The following is a 22,040-nucleotide window of genomic DNA, read 5'->3' on the forward strand; positions in this document are numbered from 1 at the left end:
TGATATTCAGCTCTGCCAGGGCTAGAAGGGTCAGTCCAGCCACGAGATGCCCATCCTGGGGGAGTGACAAAGTCAAATTCTTGCCCTAAGCTGAGCCCACCTAAAACCTAGTACCTCTGTGGGACCCTGCCTCTGCAGCTGGGCAGAGCAGGGGGGCAAATAGGCACTAGACCTACCTCCTCAAACCCCCCACGGCCCAAGGCAAAAGCCTAGTGTGTCAGTGCCAGTGTGCCAAGGGGAAGTGCACTGTTGGCACTGCCGTGGTTCATGGCCTGAGTGGGGGATCTGAGGGGAAAGATAACGTCTGTTGTAGGAAAAATGTTAGAATCCGTGATCAAGGAGGAAATAGCGAGGCATCTTGAGGAGAATTGTTTGGTAGAGCAGACGCAGCACGGTTTCGTTAAGGGTAAGTCGTGTCTGACAAATTTATTGGAGTTCTATGAGGATGTGTCTAGGGCGGTGAATAGAGGAGAGCCGGTGAATGTGGTCTTTCTTGATTTTCAGAAGGCGTTTGACAAGTTACCTCACAAGAGGTTATTGCAGAAGGTCAGGAGGCGTGGAGTTGGGGGTAGGGTGTTAGCGTGGATAGAGGATTGGCTGTCAAATAGGAGGCAGAGAGTGGGGGTCAATGAGTGCTATTCGGATTGGCGGTTGGTGACTAGTGGAGTGCCCCAGGGGTCAGTGCTGGGGCCTCAGCTATTTGCCATTTATATAGATGATCTGGAGGAGGGAACCGAGTGTAGGGTGTCGAAATTTGCTGATGACACCAAGATTGGTGGAACGGCAAATTGTGCGGAGGGTGTGGAGAGTCTACAGAAGGATCTAGATAGGCTGGGCGAATGGGCCAGGAACTGGCAAATGGAATTCAATGTTGGCAAGTGCGAGGTGGTCCACTTTGGTAGGAATAATGGTAGGAAGGACTATTACTTACGTGGCGAAAAACTGCAGCATGCAACGGTGCAGAGGGACCTCGGGGTCCTTGTGCATGAGTTGCAAAAACCCAGCCTGCAGGTGGTCAGGAAGGCGAATGGGATGCTGGCCTTCATAGCGAGGGCGATTGAATATAAAAGTAGGGAGGTCTTGCTGCAGCTGTATAGGGCATTGGTGAGGCCGCAGATGGAGTACTGTGTGCAGTTTTGGTCGCCGCACTTACGCAAGGATATTTTGGCCTTGGAGGGATTGCAGAGGAGGTTTACTAGGCTGATTCCGGAGTTGAGGGGGTTGAACTATGAAGACAGGCGGAATAAACTAGGCTTGTACTCGTTAGAGTTTAGAAGAATGAGGGGAGATCTCATTGAGACATATAAGATGATGAATGGGATGGATAGGATAGAGGTGGAGAGGCTCTTCCCGCTCAGAAAAGACAGTAGGACTACAGGGCACAGCCTCAGGATAAAGGGGGGGCGGTTTAGAACGGAGTTGAGGAGGAACTTCTTCACTCAAAGGGTGGTGAATCTCTGGAATTCTCTGCCCATTGAACTGGTGGAGGCTGCCTCGCTAAATATTTTTAAGGCGCGGGTTGATGGGTTTTTGATAAGAGAGGAGATTAAGGGTTATGGGGAGAGGGCGGGAATGTGGAACTGAGCCACGACAGATCAGCCATGATCTTATTGAATGGCGGGGCAGGCTCGAGGGGCTAGATGGCCTACTCCTGCTCCTATTTCTTATGTTCTTATGTTCTTATGAAAGCAGGGGCTGAATGGGGTGTCTAAGGGGAAAATGGGCTTGAGTGGGGGGTCTAAGAGAGAAGGTGGCCTGAATGGGGGGGTCCGAGGGGGAAGGTGGCTTGAGTAGGGGGGCGTGGCCTGAGGGGGAAGGGAACTGTGGGATTGGGGGTGTAAGATCGGATCTAGTCACCCTCGTGCCTGCGGTGTGCAGGAGGCAGGCGGTTACATATTATTTGTGGGTGGGGAAGAGAATGTCCCTATTTGGTGAGGTGTTGGTGGTGCTCCCCTGGTCAGTCGGGGAGCACCATTTCATTTTTTGGGAGGAGGAGGTCCGACATACCAGCGCAGAGACCGGGTCAACATTTTAAAAATGGCGACCTAGTCTCAGAACAGTGGGAGCTGGTTGACGGCTTGTCCACTATGAACAATTAACATCTACCAGTTGGAAGAATCCCAACTGATAGATGCTGCTAATGCCACAGGCCAACTTCGTTTCCTCAGATGTCTATAACAATAAATGATGGCAGCAAAGAAGCTGGCTCAAAATCCCTGCATATATGCCTCCTGCTTCACTAGGTGCCTTGGTGGCCATTATCTATTTAGGACAGATTCCAGTCTCATTGGATTTCTCGGCTGCACAGTTTACCATTTTTGTAAAGAACATATTTTGAAGATTGTTCAGGAGTCTGGGCAAGGGACATTGTCCACAAGAAAAAGAATTAAACTAAGTGGTTAGCACTGCTACCTCAGCAGGGACCGGGGGATGAGTCCTGGCTTGAATCACTCTGTGCAGAGTTTGCATATTCTCCCGGTGAATGCCTGGGTTTCCTCCCAAAGACCAAAGATGTGTGGGTTAGGTGGATCAGCCATGTTGAATTGCCCCTTAGTGTCAAGGGGACTAGCTTGGGTAAATGCATGGGGTTATGGGGATAGGGTGGGATTGTGGTTGGTGCAGACTTGATGGGCTGAATGGCCTCCTTCTGCACTGTAGGATTCTATGATTATATAAAGCTATGTATCTGGGAATTATAAACCAAAGTTTGAGGTAGACATGATGATGATAAGTTAGGGAATGTATGCCTGGGAGCAGCAAAATTGTGATTAATTTCCTGGTCTAACAATGTAGAAGAAACTTTTATCCGCTCAGTCATGCTTGCCACAGGGCAGTTTATTATTTACTGTGGTGAGACTTGAACTTGGAACCCCAGAGTATTTCCCTTGGTTTGTAGATTACCAGTGCAGTGACCTATACCACTGGATCACAGGAGGAACAGTGAGTTCAAATCTTGAGAATGTAAATGAAGTTTTAAGAAGCTGGTGTCATTCATTAGGAAAGGAAACCTGCTGTCCTTACCCAGAATGGCCTATTTGTGACTTCAGTCCCAGTTCAATGGCACTTGCTCCCTTTCGATTAGTTACGAAGCCAACTGGTTGAATCAAGAAGGTTGCCCACTACCAACTTCTCCAGGTAATTAGAGGTGGGAATTCAAGCCAGCCTTGCAATGAGGTCCACATTCTCGTTTAATACATTTAAATTCAATCTCTTCACCTCATCTTCTGTATTGACAGGAAGAAGCAAGTGGCTGCAGACCCGAGTGAGAGCACTATCACACAGCTTGCTCCACGCCCAGCAAACATTATTCTCTCAAGCGATAATTTAACAATAGATGCCCATTCGGTTTTGTCTCTGTTGCCGTGGAAACGTTGGCAAACAAACAAAAAAAGTTTCTGCATCTAAAACCACAAGAGCTGAAGCTCTGCTGGTGAATGTAGTATTATCAGTTATGTGATTTGTTTGACAGGGTCATTCTCTGACTTCATCCTTCCACCTCACCCGGGACACATATCAGAAAGTACAGCAGGTAAGGCTCCCCACTTAAACAAATGCTTAAAGCATATGACTGAACACAGGATGCAAAATATATTTCAGTTGGAGATCATTTGCTATAAACCATATGGAACAAAAAGGACTCTGAACTCACGGTTAGAACCCAGTGCCTTTCGAACTTGGAGGATTTCCATTATTTTAAAATTTAGTTTCATTCCCATAAATCTTATAAGGAATTTAGAAAATCAGAAAAAAAAATCACTCTTAAAATTTCTTATTAAAATATTCACCAAAAGCAGAGAATAAACACGAGCACGATGATCAAAGAACTGAAATTGTAGATTTGCCGATAAAAGACTTGGTGATAAACAAATATTTGTAGAAACTTTCATCATTTTCCCTTCCTGATATTCATTCTATTTCATATCTTAAAGATATATAAATTTATTTCCTCAATTTACATCACTTCTCTTCTCAGTATGCCGATTATATAGGTATATGGTTTCACTGAATCCCTACAGTACAGAAGGAGGCCATTTGGCCCATCAAGTCTGTACCAACCAAAATTCCACCTAGATCCTATTTTCATAACTCCAAATATTTACCCTGTTAACCCCCCTAACATTAGCGTCAATTTAGCATAGCCAATCAACCTAACGCACACATCTTTGGACTGTGGGAGGAAACCCACACAGACATGGGGAGAATGTGCAAACTCCACATAGATAGTGACCCTTTGCAGTCAAGCCTGAAGACCAAGACTGCAAAGTGATGAGGGAGGAGTTGGCTAAGGTAGACTGGGAACAAAAACTTTATGGTGGGACAATTGAGGGACAGTGGAGGACTTTCAAAGCGATCTTTCACAGTGTTCAGCAAAAATATATACCAGTGATAAGGAAGGACTGTAGAAAAAGAGAGAAGGGTATCAAATTGAAAGAAAATGTATACAAAGTGGCAAAGATTAGTGGGAAACTAGAGGATTAGGAAATCTTTAAAAGTCAGCAGAAAGCCAAGAAAAATGCTATAAAGAAAAGTAAGATGGATTATGAGAGTAAACTAGCTCAGAATATAAAAAGAGATAGCAAAAGTTTCTACAAATATATGAATTGAAAAAGAGTGGCTAAAGTAAACATTGGTCCTTTATAGAACGAGAAGGGGGAATGTAATAACTGGAAATGTGGAAATGGCTGAGGCATTGGACAGGTATTTTCTGTCCATCTTCACAGTGGAAGACACAAATAACATGCCAAAAATTGATGACAGCAAGGCTACGGCAGGTGAGAACCTAGAAACTGTCATTATCACGAAAGAGGTAGTGTTGGGCAAGTTAATGGGGCTACAGGTAGACAAGTCTTCTGGCCCTGATGGAATGCATCCTAGGGTACTAAAAGAGATGGCGGGGGAAATAGCAAATGCACTTGTGGTAATTTACCAAACTTTGCTGGACTCTGGGGTGGTTCCCGCAGATTGGAAAACAGCAAATGTAATGCCACTGTTTAAAAAAGGAGGTAGACAAAAGGCGGGTAACTATAGGCCGATTAACTTAGATTCAAACATTTTTTCTACTATAGAAGTTATCATCAAGGAAGAAATAGCGAGACATCTCAATATAAATTGTCCCATTGCTAAGACGCAGCATGGGTTCATAAAGGGCAGGTCATGTTTGACTAATTTGGTGGAAGTCTTTGAAAACATTACATGTGTAGTGGACAATGGGGAACCTGTGGATGTGGTGTATCTGGATTTCCAGAAGGCATTTGACAAGGTGCCGCACCAAAGACTGCTGCATAAGATAAAGGTGCACAGTGTTATGGGGAACGTATTAGCATGGATAGAGGATTAGTTAACTAACAGAAAGCAAAGAGTGGGGGAAAATGGATATTTTTCTGGTTGGTGATCAGTGACTAGTGGTGTGCCTCAGGGACCGGTATTGGGACCACAGTTGTTTATGATTTACATAGATGATTTGGAGTTGGGGACCAAGTGTTATATATCAAAATTTGTAGATGACACTAAGATGAGTGGAAGAACAAAGTGAACAGAAGATGCTGAAAATCTGCAAAGGGATATAGATTGACTCAGTGAGTGGGTGAGGGTCTGGCAGATGGAATACAATATTGGTAAATGTGAGGTCATTCATTTCAGTAGGAATAACAGCAAAATGGACTATTATTTAAATGGCAAAAAATTGTAGCATGCTGCTATGCAGAGGGACCTGGGTGTCCTTGTACAGGAATCACAAGGAGTGGTTTGCAGGTGCAGCAGGTAATTAAGAAGGCAAATTGAATTTTGTCCTTCATTGCTAGTGGGATGGAGTTTAAAAACAGTGAGGTTATGTTGCAGTTGTATAAGGTGTTGGCAAGGCCACACCTGGAGTACTGTGTACAGTTTTAATCTCCTTACTTGAGAAAGGATAGACTGGCACTGGAGGGGGTGCAGAGGAGATTCACTAGGTTGACTTTGGAGTTGAGAGGATTGCTTATGAGGAGAGATTGAGTATACTGGGACTATACTCATTGGAATTCAGAAGAATGAGGGGAGATCTTATAGAAACTTATGAGATTATGAAGGGAATAGATAAGATAGAAGCAGGGAACTTGTTTCCACTGGCAGGTGAAACTAGAACTAGAGGAGGTATAGCCTCAATATAAGGGGAAGCAGATTTAGGTCTGAGTTGAGGAGGAACTTCTTCACACAAAGGGTTGTGAACCTGTGGAATTTCCTGCCCAGTGAAGCAGTTGAGGCTACCTCATTGAATGTTTTTAAGGCAAGGATAGATACATTTTTGAACAGTAAAGAAATTAAGGGTTATGGTGAGCAGGCGGATAAGTGGAGCTGAGTCCACAAAAAGATCAGCCATGGTCTTATTGATTGGCGAAGCAGGCTCAAGGGGCCAGATGGCCTCTTCCTGCTCCTAGTTCTTATGTTCTTATACAAAATATGCCACAGATCAAAGCCTGTACTTCTTATTTGAATCAGGAATATGTAGGGCAATCTTAAGCCTACTCTCACCATCTGCGGGCATGCCAGCAGGGGCTTAAGGTCCAGCAAGACCTGGAATTCATGAATCTCACTGGCAAGATTGAGGCGGCAGCGGGTGTGGAGGAGGTGGGGGGTGGGTGGGGAGAGAATGCGGCTCTGATTAGGGCGGGGGGGGAAGGGTGAATACTGGCTCTGATCAAAGTGGAGTGATGGAGGGGAGTCGCTGAGACCACGTTGGTGGGCTGGGGGGATTGGGGAGAGCAGAGGTCACTGCTCGGTCTGATCAGGGTACCCTTTAAACATGGCGCCCCGATCTCAACGCAGCCAAGCTTTACCAGTGTGTTGAGGCTGCCCCTCTCCACCCCACCAACATGATGGCATGAAACATACCCAGCTGTTTCTTTGTGGCAGAGTGTGGTCAGACCTGGAGAGAAAACCGGCCTGTTCGCTTTTCTTATCGGTACCAACACTCGTCCATTTTTTTTGGTAAGATTTCGCCCAGTGTATCAGTCAGAGAGTACATAGACCACCTAGCCACTCCCAATAAAACAATTTCCTCAGAATTGCCCCTTGCCTCAAATATCCATCTGTTTCTCCCCAAGGTGTTTTTAGACGCTCTCCCTTCATTCTTCCCACTGGGTGGGGAGGATTAAAGTTGCCCCTAGGGATTTTCTTCTGTTGTCGCAGCTGAATCAACAATTACCATGTTACTGAGTGTTTACAATGTTTCACATTCCAATAGGTTATTAGTTTATGAGTAATAAATAGATATGGTGTTGATTTGCAATCTGCTGCCTGACTAGAACCAGATGAATTGGGTAGTAAAAAATGAGCAATGTGCCCGGCCACTTAGATCTCTCTCTGTTTCCACCTTATGTGAAATTAATCTGTAAGTTCTAAAGGAAGATGAGTTCCTCACCTAAAGCAAGGGGACACCATATGAAATGATGCAGATCAGATCCTATTATATCAACAGCAATCTCAAGGCATTTTTAACTAGGTCTCAGTGGAAAAGACACTGTCACTCTCTACTGGGCAGAAACAAGTTAGGAAATGGTGAAAGTAAGAAAGATGCCCTCCAGGAAAGTCAGAAAGATTCTTTTGTGTGTCCGAGAGGAACAGGAACACTCCTCTGAGCCTCAAGAGGAGCCGATGGCCTACAGGTATTATCGCTACACTATTAATCCAGGAGCTCAGCTAATGTTCTGGGGATTTGGGTTTGAATCTCTCCACGGCAGATGGTAGAATTTGAATTCAATAAAAACATCTGGAATTAAGAATCTACTGATGACCATGAAACCATTGGCAATTGTTGGAAAAACCCCACCTGGTTCACTCATGTCCTTTAGGGACCCTTGCCTGGTGCAGCTACATGTGACTCCAGACCCACAGCAATGTGCCTGACTCTTAAATGCCCTCCGAAACGGTTGAGTAAACCACTCAGTTCAAGGGCAATTAGAGATAGGCAACAAGTATAGGCTAGGCCAGTGATGCCCACATCCCATGAAAGAATAATAAAAAATTGTACTTGCCTCCAATATCCTAGACTCCACCACCTATCTGCAAGCTAATTGCTGGCCAAGGGCTGCTCTAACTTGCTCTCTCTATAGACATTTTGTGCCCTTTTCCCACTTGTTTGGGACGGAAGTACAACGTGACTTTCCCCTGGCTCTGGCAGACTGAACATTAACTTGCTGCAGCCATTTCCCACGGGAAACTTGATGTGAGTTAAAAGTCACCACTGGAAGTTGCTGAAACTGGTGAAATAAACTTGTTTGCATTAGGAAGAGCTAACGTGGGGCCGGGAATTGGTAGCATACAGAATGATGTAGAGAGACACATGACAATAAACAGGAGACAGAGTGGAAACAAGAGGCTCAGAGACAAGCCGGCATGATGAACATACTTAATTAGGGCCACACCATGGAGGTATGTTTATAACTGTGTGTTGACAATAGCCAGTTTATTTTCAAGCATAAAAGTTTCCAAACCTCAACGTGACAACCTTACAGCAAAACCCCTCAAAAATCATCAGCTCATCTGAAAATGTATCTTATTTAATGGTCTGTATATCTAGCAGCGGGAGAAGGTGAGGTCTGACTGGGTGTTAATTACAGCCTTCTGGCCCACCACTCTGAGTGTCAATTTTTCTTGCAAAACTGTGCCTTACCAAGCTGACGGTTGGAAAATTTGATCTAGATTTTATGTTTTAACAGGAAGTAATGTGTCAGACCTACACGGGTGAATGTGGGTTCGGATGGGGATGTGAGGCAGTGTCTGGAGGGAGAGGAATGAGTGGAGCTGGAAGGCATGGTGTTCTGAGGGAAGCTGTGCAGGAAATGCTGAAAAGGTTTGTGGTCACGATTTTGCGCCAGCGTTCACTGCAAGCATGAATGGCGAAGCGGCAGAAAATACCACAAGACTCGGGAAACGAGAATCTCGCCGGCATGATCACATTTTCCAATTCTCCCCAGGCAGGACGGTCAGGAAGCTCTTTTTAATATATTTTAACCACTTCCTTGACATATCAACCCCCCCCTCCCCCACTAAACATTTGGAACTCCCTCCTGGCCAAAAGAGGAGCCAGGTGAAGAGAATTTGCCAGGGACACCCATATAAGTATAGCCCCTGGGAGGAGAGCAACATGCTCAGCAACACTCTGGCATTGCCCCGTGGTACCACGACACTGCCCTCTGGCACTGTAAAGCACCAGGGGGACCCTCTGGGGAGGTCCATGAGGGGGAGGGGGAGATGTATGGGAGGTTTCCTTTTGTGGGGAGGCAGGGAGGGTGTTCCTGCGTTTTCTATCAGAGACGGAGGCACCTTTTTCAAGCTCAGGATTCCCGGCTGCCAGCTTTTTCTGGCACCACCCCACCGTTATGACGGTGTGGGCCACACTGCTAGATTTCTTCTGCGCCCGGGGCAGGATTCTCTGGAGATAAAGCTCGGCTGCGCAGCCTGCAAGCCATATGCTGCTTTTCTCTCCTCAGCCTGCTCTGTGCTGAGAATAGAAAATTCTCCCTAATGTGCGGGGACTGGCTCCTGAAAGTGTTATGCAATTCACCTTTCCCGCCTTCCTAACAGATTCGGCAAGTCATCCCAGTCTCTCTGATTGGTTCAGAAACCCAAACGTCTGATATTAACATGGTGGCAGCAGCTAGGCCTGTTACTGAACCAAGTGGCTTATCAACCAGCCACCAGCCTGCAAATGGATCTGTTAGTATAAAATTACGCCCTTTTTTAATAAAGCAATGTAAACAAAGCTATTTGCACAATTCTAAGAAAACTCAGCTGGCAGTACTATTTCTAAAACTAGCACTGATTCACCATGGTATATTTTTGTTAGTCATCACAAACATTCATAGCATCATAGAATCCCACAGTGCGGGAGGAGGCCATTTGACCCATTGAGAGTACGCCAACTACAATCCCACCCAGGCCCTATCCCCCTGACACCAAGGAGCAATTGAGCATGGCCAATCCACCTAACCTGCACATCGTTGGACTCTGGGAGGAAATCGGAGCACCCGGAGGAATCCTACGCAGACACAGGGAGAATGTGCAAACTCTACACAGACAGTGACCCAAGCCAGGAATCAAACCCAGGTCCCTGGTGCTGGGAGGCAGCAGTGCTAACCACTGTGCCACCGTGCTGTGAAATGGGAGCCTTGTACATTAAAACATTTACAACAATTAAGCTTCAACATTCGTATGCAGAAACATCTAAGTTGCATTTTTTTGTGTAAGATGAAACAATAGGTGATGCATATCGCACTCCTGGTCTCATGGCTTTTTATTCATTTAACCACAAAAAAGGTTGAAATGGCCCTAGCACTTCCAAACTGCTTAAATTAACATAGCTGGGAGGCTCTGATCCTTTACTTTTCCCCCTCACTAACTCCTGACACGTAAAAATCAATTATCAATTATTTAACAGGAGGCAATGTTAAATCTCTCAGCTGCCAACATGGGAATTCCACTGAGGTGGAAAGTGGGATTACTGAGTGGAAACAATGAGAGGTCAAAAAAAAGAACCACCGCTGGTTCCAAGTTATCTCATAACCCTTTCCTCACTGTTACCCAAAAACAGAAGTAACAGTGAGTTAACTTTGTGAAGAAATATTGCTGCAAACTATTTCTAATAAGTGACTTTGGGAAGAGAAAGGACAAAGATGTGTGGGTTAGGTGGATTGGCCATGCTAAGTTGCCCCTTAGTGTCAGGGGAACTAGTTTACGTAAATGCATGGGATTATGGGGATAGAGCCTGGTGGGATTGTGGTTGGTGCAGACTCAATGGGTCGAATGGCCTCTTTCTGCACAGTGGCATTCTATGATTCTATGACAAAATTAGGTGTTTCTGCAGTGACATTTTCAAATTTATTTGTTCTATTTAATATAAGCCAATCTTAATTTCCATACGCTAGGCTTTATGGAAATTATCAAAATCAGTGATGGCTTTGAGATGATAATTTACTGCGACAGAGTCACATGTTTCAGTCTTTCTGTCAGTGTTTAGTTATTCCAAAAGAGTCTTTGAAATATGATGTGGTGCTTCAGGCAATCAGATTCAATATTATCTTTGCATTTTCCTCCAATACACAGGGCAGGAGCATGAGTCCGGACACTTGGTGCATGGGAATGCCAGCAGGAGCTCAAGATCCAGCGAAACTCGGAAGTCCCGAATTTCACCGGCAATATAATCAGGTTCACGCCCATAATAGGACAGGACCTGATTTACATTCATTTACATAAATTTAAATATAATTAACCATCCCCCAATCACCAGATCCTCCCTCTTTACTAAGACGTCACACTGGCGCGGTTTACAACAGGTTCATCCAACAGGGATGATCGGGGGAGGGGATCGATGTCGGGATGAACGGGGGGAAGGGGGTGATGTTGGGATAGTCGGAGGGCAAGAGAATTGATGTCAGGATGACTCTAGGGGGGGAAGAGGCCGATGTTGGGATGACTGGGGGGAAACAGGCTGGTGCTGAGATAATTGCCGGAGGTGAGGTGGATGCCAGTGATGATCGGGAAGGGTAAGGGGGAGGCCACAGATTTTTCAGTGATGGTGAAGAGGGAGGACATAATCTTTTGCCATTTTAAAGCCTTCAATAAAAGCCTCTAATAATGGTGCCCCGATCTCAGTGCAGCCAGTTCCCAGCCCTAAGAGTCCCCATCTCGCCAGAGTGACAGGGCTAACTGCACCCCAAACTCATTCATTATTTGGCAGTTAAAGTCAAAAGAACTGGAGAGAAATCTGGCCAGTACAGCTGGAGAGTTCCACTCCCATTTTCTCACCAGAACTGACACTTTGTCAAATTCTCGTAAGATTCCACCCATAGAGAAACATAATTTAATGCTGAATTTAAGTTTGATCCTGCAATGTAAATCTGTCTGGTTCCACTTTTAGTTTTATAGATCCACTCTTCACAGTTTAATGATTAGGTTATTCCACACATTTAAATGGACAAATGTCAGAAATGACCTGGCAAATCTTTGTGCTTACAAATCTACAATTATAATGTAATTATGCTGAAATGCATTCCCTGTTGCTCTGGCTCTAAACAAAAATAATTTTCAACAATTTTTGTTCCACGATCACTGGATCCCTTCATTAATCTTGCACAGGACGCCACATCCAAACCTATCTGGTTGTTGTCTTAATCATTAAAACACTTGGGTAATGGATTGTCAAGCAATGACGGTAGAAGCAGCAATCACTATCAATGCCCCTTGAGAGACACACTTTATATCTACTTGTGGCTTCCAATAGGATGAGAATGAAGCCAGGGTAGGTGAAGCTGTTATACTGTTGCAGGCTAACAAATAATATGTTAGAGCAAATGAACACAATACTTGAGGGCCAATGATGCCCCCACAGTGTTTACAGGCAATGGCACATTACATAATGGTGCAATACAAAATGTGCTACTGGTATAAAGAAAATTAAACCAAATTCACTGCAGCCAGCTACTTTGCCTGACACAAACAAACCACAAGTTTGCAGACTGGAGTTTGAAAGCGGATCCCATATAGTAAAGCCAGGATTCTCCCAAACAAAAACTAAGTGCCCAACGACAGGAAAAAGGGAGGATCTCCTGCCTGTTTTTTGGGCATAGTTATCTGAATGAATCTCCAACATGCTGTGCATCACAGTGTGCCTCAGAGTGATTCATGCTGGAAAGCGGAAAGTGGGGCCGCATCCCACCCTCATCCCAAGCAAGAGTGCTGATTGGTAAGTGTTTTTTGTTTTCACTCTTGGCATTGTAGTTGTTGTACATTATTATAGTGTTTCTGTGTAATTTCTGTGGTTTATAGTTTGAAAAGGTTATACTTGGTAGTAACAAGGAGCAGGAAAGAAAGGCCCTAGAAAATTGTATATATCTGAAACAAAACATCTTTCAAAAGTTTAATTTAGAGGAGTAAGACATGACAGGAGAGCTCCAAGTGGTGGTTTGCTCCTCTTGCTCCATGTGACAGGTTGGGAATAGTTCCAGTCCACTGGGTCAGCATGTGTGCAGGAAGTGTCTCCAGCTACAGCTCCTGGAAGCTTGAGTTTCAGAGCTGGAGCGGTGGCTGGAGACACTGTGGAGCATCCGCAAGTCAGAGAGTATTGTGGATAGCATGTATAGAGAGTTGGTCACATCACAGGCTCAGCCTCCACAGGTAGGAACAGAATAGGTGACCACCAGGCAGAGCAAGAGAGGTAGGCAGTGCAAGAATCTCCTGTGATCATTCCCCTATAAAACAGATATACCACTTTGGATACTGTTAAGGGGAAAGACCTCTCAGGGGAAGGCAGCAGCACCCAAACTCGTTGCACCAGTGCTGATGCTGCTCTGGGGGGGAGGGGGGGGTGGGTAAAGAGTATGCTATTTCAATAGTTACAGGGGATTCAATTGTAAGGAGAATAGACAGGCGTTTCTGTGGCTGCAGATGAGATTCCAAGATGGTATGTTGCCTCCCTGGTGCTCGGGTCGAGGATGTCTCAGAGTGGCTGCAGGACATTCTGAAGGGGGAGGGCGAACAGCCAGTGGTTGTAGTACACATTGATACAAGCGATATAGGTTAAAAAAAGGGATGCGGTCCTAAAAGCAGAATACAGGGAGCTAGGAAGAAAGTTAAGAAATCGGACCTCAAAGGTAGTGATCTCAGTATTACTACCAGTGCCACGTGCTAGTCAGAGTAGAAATGAGAGGATACATCTGATAAATACGTGGCTGAAGAGACGGAGTGCCAAGAAAACTGACACAGATGAACACATTGGCTAGAATCTTGTCCTCTTAGTTCCTGTTGGAATGGTAAGATTATTTTTCGATCAGGAACCCGATTTCCTAATAGGCTGGCTTTGCCATTTCCACCTCTTTAGATTCACAGAATCTTACAGGGCAGAAGAAGGCCATTCGGCCCACCAAGCCTGCACTGACCACAGTCCCCCCACCAGGCCCTATTCCCATTACCCCATGCATTTATCCCAGCTAGACCTTCTGGCATTCAGCGGCTATTTAGCATAGCCATTCTACCTAACCCTTTCTTTGGGAAACCGGAGTGCCAAGAAAACCCACGCAGACAGGGGGACATGTCTTTAACATTTCTGCACTTCATTACTGTCTCAGAATATCTGCGACAGAAACCTTTCTTCATGTCGTCAGACTAAACTTGACTATTCCAACATGCTCTTCGCTAGTCTTTCGTATGTTATCATCTGTAAACTTGAGGTTATTTAAAATTCAGCTGCCTACATATCTTAACTCGCAGCAAGTTCCATTCACCCATCACCCATGTGCTCGCTGACTTACACTGGCTCCTGGTCATGCAACATCTTGATTTTAAAACTATCATCCTCATTTTCAAATCACTCCATGGCCTCTTCCATGCTTACATCTGTAATCTCCTCAAGTGCCACAAGTCTCTGAGGTATTTGCTCTCCTCTACTCTGGTCACTTGATTTTAACTACTCCATCACAGGTGACCTTAAATTGCCTAGGCCCCAAGCTCTGGAATATCCTCTGGAATACTCCTCTCTGACTCTCTGCCCCATTTTCCTCCTTTAAGACACATTTTGAAATCTGCAGTTTGACCAGACTTTTGGTCATCTGACTTCATTTCACTTTAGGTGGCTTGGTGTCATGTTTTGTCTTATAATGCTCCTATGAAGCACCTTTGGATGTTCTAATACTTATTTCTGCTGTTAAGAAAGTCCACTACACCTCTACTTTCTCAGAAGATTAAGGAAGTGCGGCATGTCAGCTACGATTCTCACCAACTTCTACAGATACACCATAGAAAGCATTCTTTCTGGTTGTATCACAGCTTGGTATGGCTCTTACTCTGCTTAAGACCTCAAGGAATTACAAAAGGTCGTGAATATAGCCCAATCCATCATGCAAACCATTGACTCTGACTACAATCGCTACTGCCTCGGCAAAGCAGCCAGCAACATTAAGGACCCTACACACCCTGGACATTCTCTCTTCCACCTTCTTCATCTGGAAAAAATACAAAAGTCTGAGGTCACATACCAACCGACAGCTTCTTCTCTGCTGCTGTCATACTCTTGAATGGACTTACCTTGCATTAAGTTAATTTTTCTCTAGACCCTAGCTGTGACTGTAACACTACATTCTGCACTCTCTCATTTCCTTCTCTATGAATGGTATGCTTTGTCTGAATATTTTTCACTATATAGTAATAATGTGACAATAATAAATCAAATCAAGTCAAAATATTGCTGTTATTAATCTTTATAAATTTATGCCAGAAGTGAAACTCCTTTTGTGCCTTAACAATTCTATGATTTTGTGAAAAAGAAAAATTGTTTCTGGGAAAAAGAAAAATCCAATATAGACCAATGGGGCAAAATAACTTTTCTCTATGCAGTGAAATAAAAAGTGTTGAAATTGTTGAACTATTGAAAGCAGTCTTTGAGGGGAGATGGCAGAGGCTCTGGGCAATTGTATTTGATTTCCTGAAATGTACCAGTGGGAACAGGCCAGGTATGTAGCTAAAATGGCAGACAGTCACTTCCCCTGCATTCCCAACACACTTACGTCTTCCACCATCTTAACAGAGTCGAAGCCCACCGCAACCCCACGACAGGTAATTGACATTACCCCCAAGCACAACCCCCCACAGGATTATTGTTAATAATTGATAATGAGGGAATATGCCAAGCCCGCCTAATCAAACACAGCATTACTAGCACAGAAGGAGAAAAACAGATTACATATGGCTAGCTCTGCTTCTATTACTTGAATCTATATAAGTAATGTTAATTCCTTTCTTAAATTATGAAATAATTGTCAAGTTCCTAAATAAAATATTTAGATATATTCTGTCTCTTGAAAACAAATCCCAATCCAATCAATCCTTTCTGTTAATAATGGAACAAATGCAATGCTGAAGTCTCAGTAGGCTTACTGCAATAAAATTCTCATATCCAAATGTGTTTATTTAGTTATATGATTCTTAATTGCCGAGACCTTCGTACCTGGTGATACCTGGAGCATACATCATCATTGCCAATCATACTTTGCATTTTGAAATTCCAATGTTGTTGCTAACAAGCAGCGAACACTGTTTAAACATCAGCTCAGAAAGGTGTGGCAAGGTGTAAAACTTTACTGGATTCTACCAGCCAACTTCATTCTCACAAGGAAAAGGAGGGACTCCAAATACCTTACAGAAATTTCCAACTTTTATTGCAATTAATGTTTCCAAAACAGAGTATAGGTATCACCTACATGTTTTGCATGTGATTATAAAAAGTAGCCTGCACAATGTTAATGCTGATAAATCAGCTTGTGAGTCTCCCATTGCGCTGGTCACAAATTCTACTTGAACTGTTCTTTGCATACTATATTGAATTATGAAGGCCTGCAACTTTCATCCAATGGGCAGCACAGTGACACAGTGGTTAGCACTGCTGCCCCACAGCACCAGGGACCAGGGTTCAATTCTGGCTTTGAGTCTGTGTGGGGTTTGCATGTTCTCCCTGTGTCTGCCTGGGTTTCCTCCAGGTGCTCGGTTTCCTCCCACAGTCTAAAGATGTGTGGGTTAAGTGGATTGGCCATACTAAGTTGCCCCTTAGTGTCAGGGGAACTAGCTAGGGTAAATGCATACGGTTGTGGGGACATGGCCTGGGTGGGACTGTGGTCGGTGCAGACTTGATAGGCCGAATGGCGTCCTTCTGCACAGTAAGATTCTCTGAAAAGTCTGTGCAAGAAATACACCTTAAAAATTGTAAACCTCATGGGCTGATCATTTTCTTGTTATTTTTATGCTAATTGCGTCATTAGTAACCTATGTTTTTTATTCATTTGTAGGTCATGGGCATCAGTAGCTGGCCAGCTTTTATTGCACATCCCTAGTTCCCCTTGGAGGGCAGTTGAGAGTCAACCACATTGCTGTAGGTCTGGCATCACATGTAGGCAAAACCATGTAAGGATGGCAGATTTCCTTCCCTAAAGGGCATTAGTGAACTAGAAGGGTTTTTCCGATAATCGACAAGGTTTCATGGTCATCAGTAGATTCTTAATTTCAGACATTTTTTATTGAATTCAAATTCCAGAACATTCGCTGAGTTTCTGGATTAATAGTCTAGCGATAATCCCACTAGGCCATTGCTTCCCTCATACTATGTCACATAGCTTCTGTGTAATTACTGTGTAAGTCTGACAAAATGGTTAGTCTTATGCAACTGCACTAGCAGTGGGCAAGGCTCCATGCTATGACCCCATAGAAGTATTTTTTATAAGTTTCATTCCAAATAGAACATCCTGACAATGTGGTGTACAATATCATCTGGAGTAAAGAGCAGAGTGGGTTAGGGATCCTATATCATCTCCCGAAATATACATCTTATTTGATTGCTAATATTTAGTCCCACGACATATCATCCCACTCACAGCACACAGAAAGGCAGAGATTTTGGTTCACAGAATCTTGGTCTGCCTTTGGAAACCTCCTTCCTGCCCTGGAGAAGTGGTGGGAGAAAACCGGAATTATAATAACTATCTTTGCAGCAAAGAGGCTGGAACCTTGAGTGGCTGTGCACACATGCTGATTCTGGGATATATAAGTTATTGTTATTGCCCTGAAGCACTAGATTTTCCTTTAGTAAACATTGATAACTTATCTATTTTGTGCTGGGAAGTCTCTGCTTCATGTTTTGCCCACTCAATGCTATAAAGTGCTGTCATATACTTCACACAAGCAGCAGTTTCTATTGTAACCCTTAAGAAGCTAGAACATTGCCTTTCTTCCAAAATGAATGAGTATTCATCTGCATACCCTAAATACTACCACCATAACCACTCAATTACACAATTGAGCTTGTTCCCATATTTTGAAAATATCCATGGAACACATCATTTTTTAAAATCGTTTTAGTTTTCAAAATATGAAAACAATGAAGCTCATTGCATTTGTTACTTTTTATAGAATGTTGAACTTCCAAGATGCTCAGAATATTACAATAACATTGTTCCAACAATTTAAGCATATTTATCACACTGAATTTTACAGAGTTTACCAGCTCACACCACAGGCATTTAACTGTTGCCAGGCCTTTAACTAGATTAAGGTGAGATTTCCACCCTAATCTACAATAATCTGCCTTTGAGGGAGAGCAGCATGCTGTCAATAGAATAGAGGTGAATCATGTGATCCAGTCTCAGTTTCACTTTAGCCTGTGAGCAGATACAGCACAGAAAGCTCTGCTGCTATGTCTTCAAGCTTTACATTTTTATGTATCTGTTCTTTTTGGAGAGGCGGTGGCTTAGTGGTATTGTCACTGGACTAGCAAAGCTCTGAAGTTACATTTGTTACAGCTCTATATTCTGGAGCAAAAAAAGTGCATGTTCTTTCTCTGGAGATCCATGTTTGAATCCCCTGATGGCAGATGGTGAAATTTAAGTTTAATAAAACATTTAAAACTAAAAGTCTAACAATGACCATGAAACCATTGTCGCAAAAACTCATCAGGCTTACTAATGTCTTTTAGGGAATGAAATCTGCCACCCGCATCCGGCTTGGCCTACATGTGATTTCAGAGCCACAGCAATGTGGTTGATTCTTCAAACACCCTTTGAAATGGCCTAGCAAGCAGCTCAGTTCTTGGGCAATTAAGGATGGACAATAAATGCTGGCCCAGCCAGCGATGCTCATATCCCAGGAAGGATTTTTTTTAAATGTGCCTAGTCATAATAAATGAACCCACATTGTGTTTACCCAACCCCTTATGTGTGATTGGTGCCTTTCTATTATTATAAAAACATATAATCAGAGTGGAAGCCCCAAATCCACATCTGCAGAGCAATCAAGTGAGCAGCAGTTGACACCTTTGGGATGTGTGTAGAGGAGATGCCAACAGTACCCAGACTTAAAGGTAGATCTGGGGTCTTGCTGTGGCCAGGCTGGAAGGCCCTTGGGAAGGGGTTGGAGGCTGGGATCCAAACAAATGGGGAGGGGAAATGCATTGGGCAGTGGTTGGGTGGGCAGGGGAGGGGAAAGCGTGTCCTGATAAATGCATCAACCGCCATGGGAAAAATCCAACTGGTGGTGTACAGATGATCTTAAAAGATTTTTAATTGCCCACTTAAAGGCCTCAACTGGTGCCCCAGTGACTTGGCTGCCCCCACCATGGAGAGAATAAAGAAGGTTGGGAAGGCTACGGATTGCCATGATACCTGAATTTACACACCCATCTGTCTACCATCCCACTTATAGGGTGGGGTGTAAAATTCAGCCCATCACATCCATACTAACCTTGAGGTTACTTCTACTTGTGAAATATTTTGTGCTTTTTAAGATTAAATTCTGTATTTTAAGCTAACCACACCTTCAATTTTAAATTGCTAAATTCATCTCTCGCCTCTTCATTCTGTTGCTAATTTGTTGATATACGGTTCTTTCAGAGCTGTCTGATATCTCACCATAAAATGACAATTCCTAATATATGGGTAAGTGCTGATAAGCTATTCTACTGTGGGTGACATCACATCTCCATCCAGTTTCTGTTCTTAACTGATATTCACACGTGCAATCTCCTTCTCGGAGTGACTGAGTTACAACCAGGACTGAGAATCACAGCTTATATTTTTCACTCACCGACCCTGGGGAAAAAATGCCAATTTTAGCTCTCCTACCTGGGACATAATTGGTTCTCGTAACTCAACTATTAAATTCTATGCTGAATAGATAAATGTGCTGAAGGCCATAGAGGAATTCTTCATACATTTTAATATATTTTCTGTATTTTCAAATTAGTTATGTGTCTACCACAATGCTACAGTGCAGAAAAAGGGGATATTAAATCTGCCTACAGCTACACTAGTCTAAGAACACCCAATCTAGTTTGATCCTGGAAACTAAGCAGACTCAGGCCTGGTTAGTACTTGGATGGGAGACTTCCTGGGAATACTAGGTGCAGTAGGCTTCGGGGCGGCACAGTGGCACAGTGGTTAGCATTGCTGCCTCGCAGCTCCAGGGACCTGAGTTCAATTCCTGGCTCGGGTCACTGTCTGTGTGGAGTTTGCACCTTCCCCCTGTGTCTGCGTGGATTTCCTCCAGGTACTCTGGCTTCCTTCCACAATCCAAAGTTGTGTGGGTTAGGTTGATTTGTCATGCTAAGTTGCCCCTTAGTGTCCTGGGATGCATAGGTTAGAGGGATTAGTGAAGTAAATACGTGGGATTATGGGAATAGGTCAGAGGTGGGATTATTGTTGGTGCAGGCTCAATGGGCCGAATGGCCTCATTCTACACTGTAGGGATTCTATGTTCGCTAATAGATCACAGCTCTGATTTGCTCAGATCATGGAGCTTCCCAGCAATAACCACTGTGCTTGCTTGAGACGCTGAACAGCCACTTCTCTACAGGAGAAGTTCAAGTTGTATTGTACCGTAATTCCATACACCCTAGCAAGCAAATCAGACATTCACTGATGCTTAGGAAGAAACTGCAGGGAGGAAGAGTGGGAACACATCTAAATGGAGCATGGGTGCTGGGTAAAAAAAAAGAAACACCATATTGCCAAGAGTGGTCCATTGTTATGAGAGCAAACACAGAGGCTGGAATTTTACTGTCCCACTCACCACGGGAATCGGAACGGGTGAGGGGCAGACCCATGGAAAGGCCCATTAATCTAGGGCGGGATTTTACAATTTTGGGACAAGCGAGGCCATAAAATCCTGCCTAGACTTTAAAATCATAGAAATTATACCACAAAAGGAGGCCATTTGATCCCTTGTAATTGTACTTGTTCCAACTCTTCAGAATCCTATCTGAACTGTATGACCATTTGGAAAAATGAAGTGGGCACTGAGTTACAACCCTACCAAAGAAGAAACGAGGTATTGCCTTGGTGTTGTTGCTTTCTACAAAAAATAAAGTATATTGTGAGCTTAATACTTATTAGTTGAATAGTGATGACATTTTGGAAGCCTTCTGTTATATTTCTTGGCTTAAATTTACAAGAAATATGATATCTTAAAAGCCTGTGAAGCAACCCGGACTTTCGCAGATATCAGAAAATGGATGATCATTCCATAGACTTTAACAGGTTATATAAAAGATTGGCAAAATTCAACTCAGGGATTCCTAAAGCAAAACTAGTGTTTCAATTGCTGGATTGTGCTCAGGCATATCATGTGGACAGACTCCTGGCTTTAAACTGGTGTTCAGTTAATGGCAAGAGAGAGAGACGCTGATTGATTAGATGTCTTCTCCCTTGAGAAAAGTTCCAGGAAACATTTATTCTCTTTAGCTTCATGGAACAAATGGAACATACCACGTGACACAAGGAATAGGGGTCCTAGGGATTGCCAGATTTCAGAATGGCCTAGGTGCAGGCACCAATGGAAGGAATAAAGACAGGCAATATAAGAATTAAAACACTTTAGCAGATTTGGCTACTATAGCAGAAGACTGAATTGGAACAGCAATATTAGGCAAATAAATTCCAATACTGCCCAAGGAACAGTCAAATGAATCCCTCAAGTGTGACTCAAAGAACATCACACAATTAACTGTTGGAAGTGAAGAGACAGGGTCCTTGAAATGACAAATGACAAAGAGAATTCTGAGAAAGCAGATGAAAATAATGTTAAATTAGATCAAATTGTGCACATCACAAAATGTTATAATCCTGTGATGAATAATTAAGGAGTTTTTTAACTGAGCAGTGCTGGATAGTGCTTGCATTTCATCAGTATGAGGGCAAAATTGATTAAAATGTTATTTTGATGAACTAAGTAGTGAAAACCAATGTAAGGTTAAATAATATAAATGTACTATTTGCTTTAGGTTTGATGATGGCAACGTATTGAGGTCACTAAAGGGAGCTGCAATTCTGTGTATAACAGCTGGAGTAAGCCATTTTATACATACCGATGTACTCTCTAATGAGTTACCTAATCTGTTGATTAAACCTTCCATGAAAGAGGCTTAATTAAACTTGACGTAAAGCATGGTAAAACAATTATATTTGGAAAGTCAATGGATGGGCAGTTTACCTGGTCAGGGCTACATTGCACCCCTTTAATGAAACCTGATGTTT

The 22,040-nt window shown here is 43.5% G+C and overlaps 1 protein-coding gene and 1 pseudogene across 1 annotated transcript in view; one reads left to right on the plus strand and one right to left on the minus strand.

Annotated features, from left to right (window-relative positions):
- The window catches only part of LOC145346600 (hepatocyte nuclear factor 4-gamma-like), a 141,696-nt gene that overhangs the window by 69,551 nt on the left and 50,105 nt on the right, over positions 1-22,040 (minus strand). The window lies entirely within an intron of this gene.
- On the plus strand, positions 19,803-19,921 carry LOC145347139 (5S ribosomal RNA; annotated as a pseudogene).

Source organism: Carcharhinus amblyrhynchos, chromosome 8, assembly GCF_965287045.1.
Source record: "Carcharhinus amblyrhynchos chromosome 8, sCarAmb.v2.hapA, whole genome shotgun sequence".
NCBI lineage: Eukaryota > Metazoa > Chordata > Chondrichthyes > Carcharhiniformes > Carcharhinidae > Carcharhinus > Carcharhinus amblyrhynchos.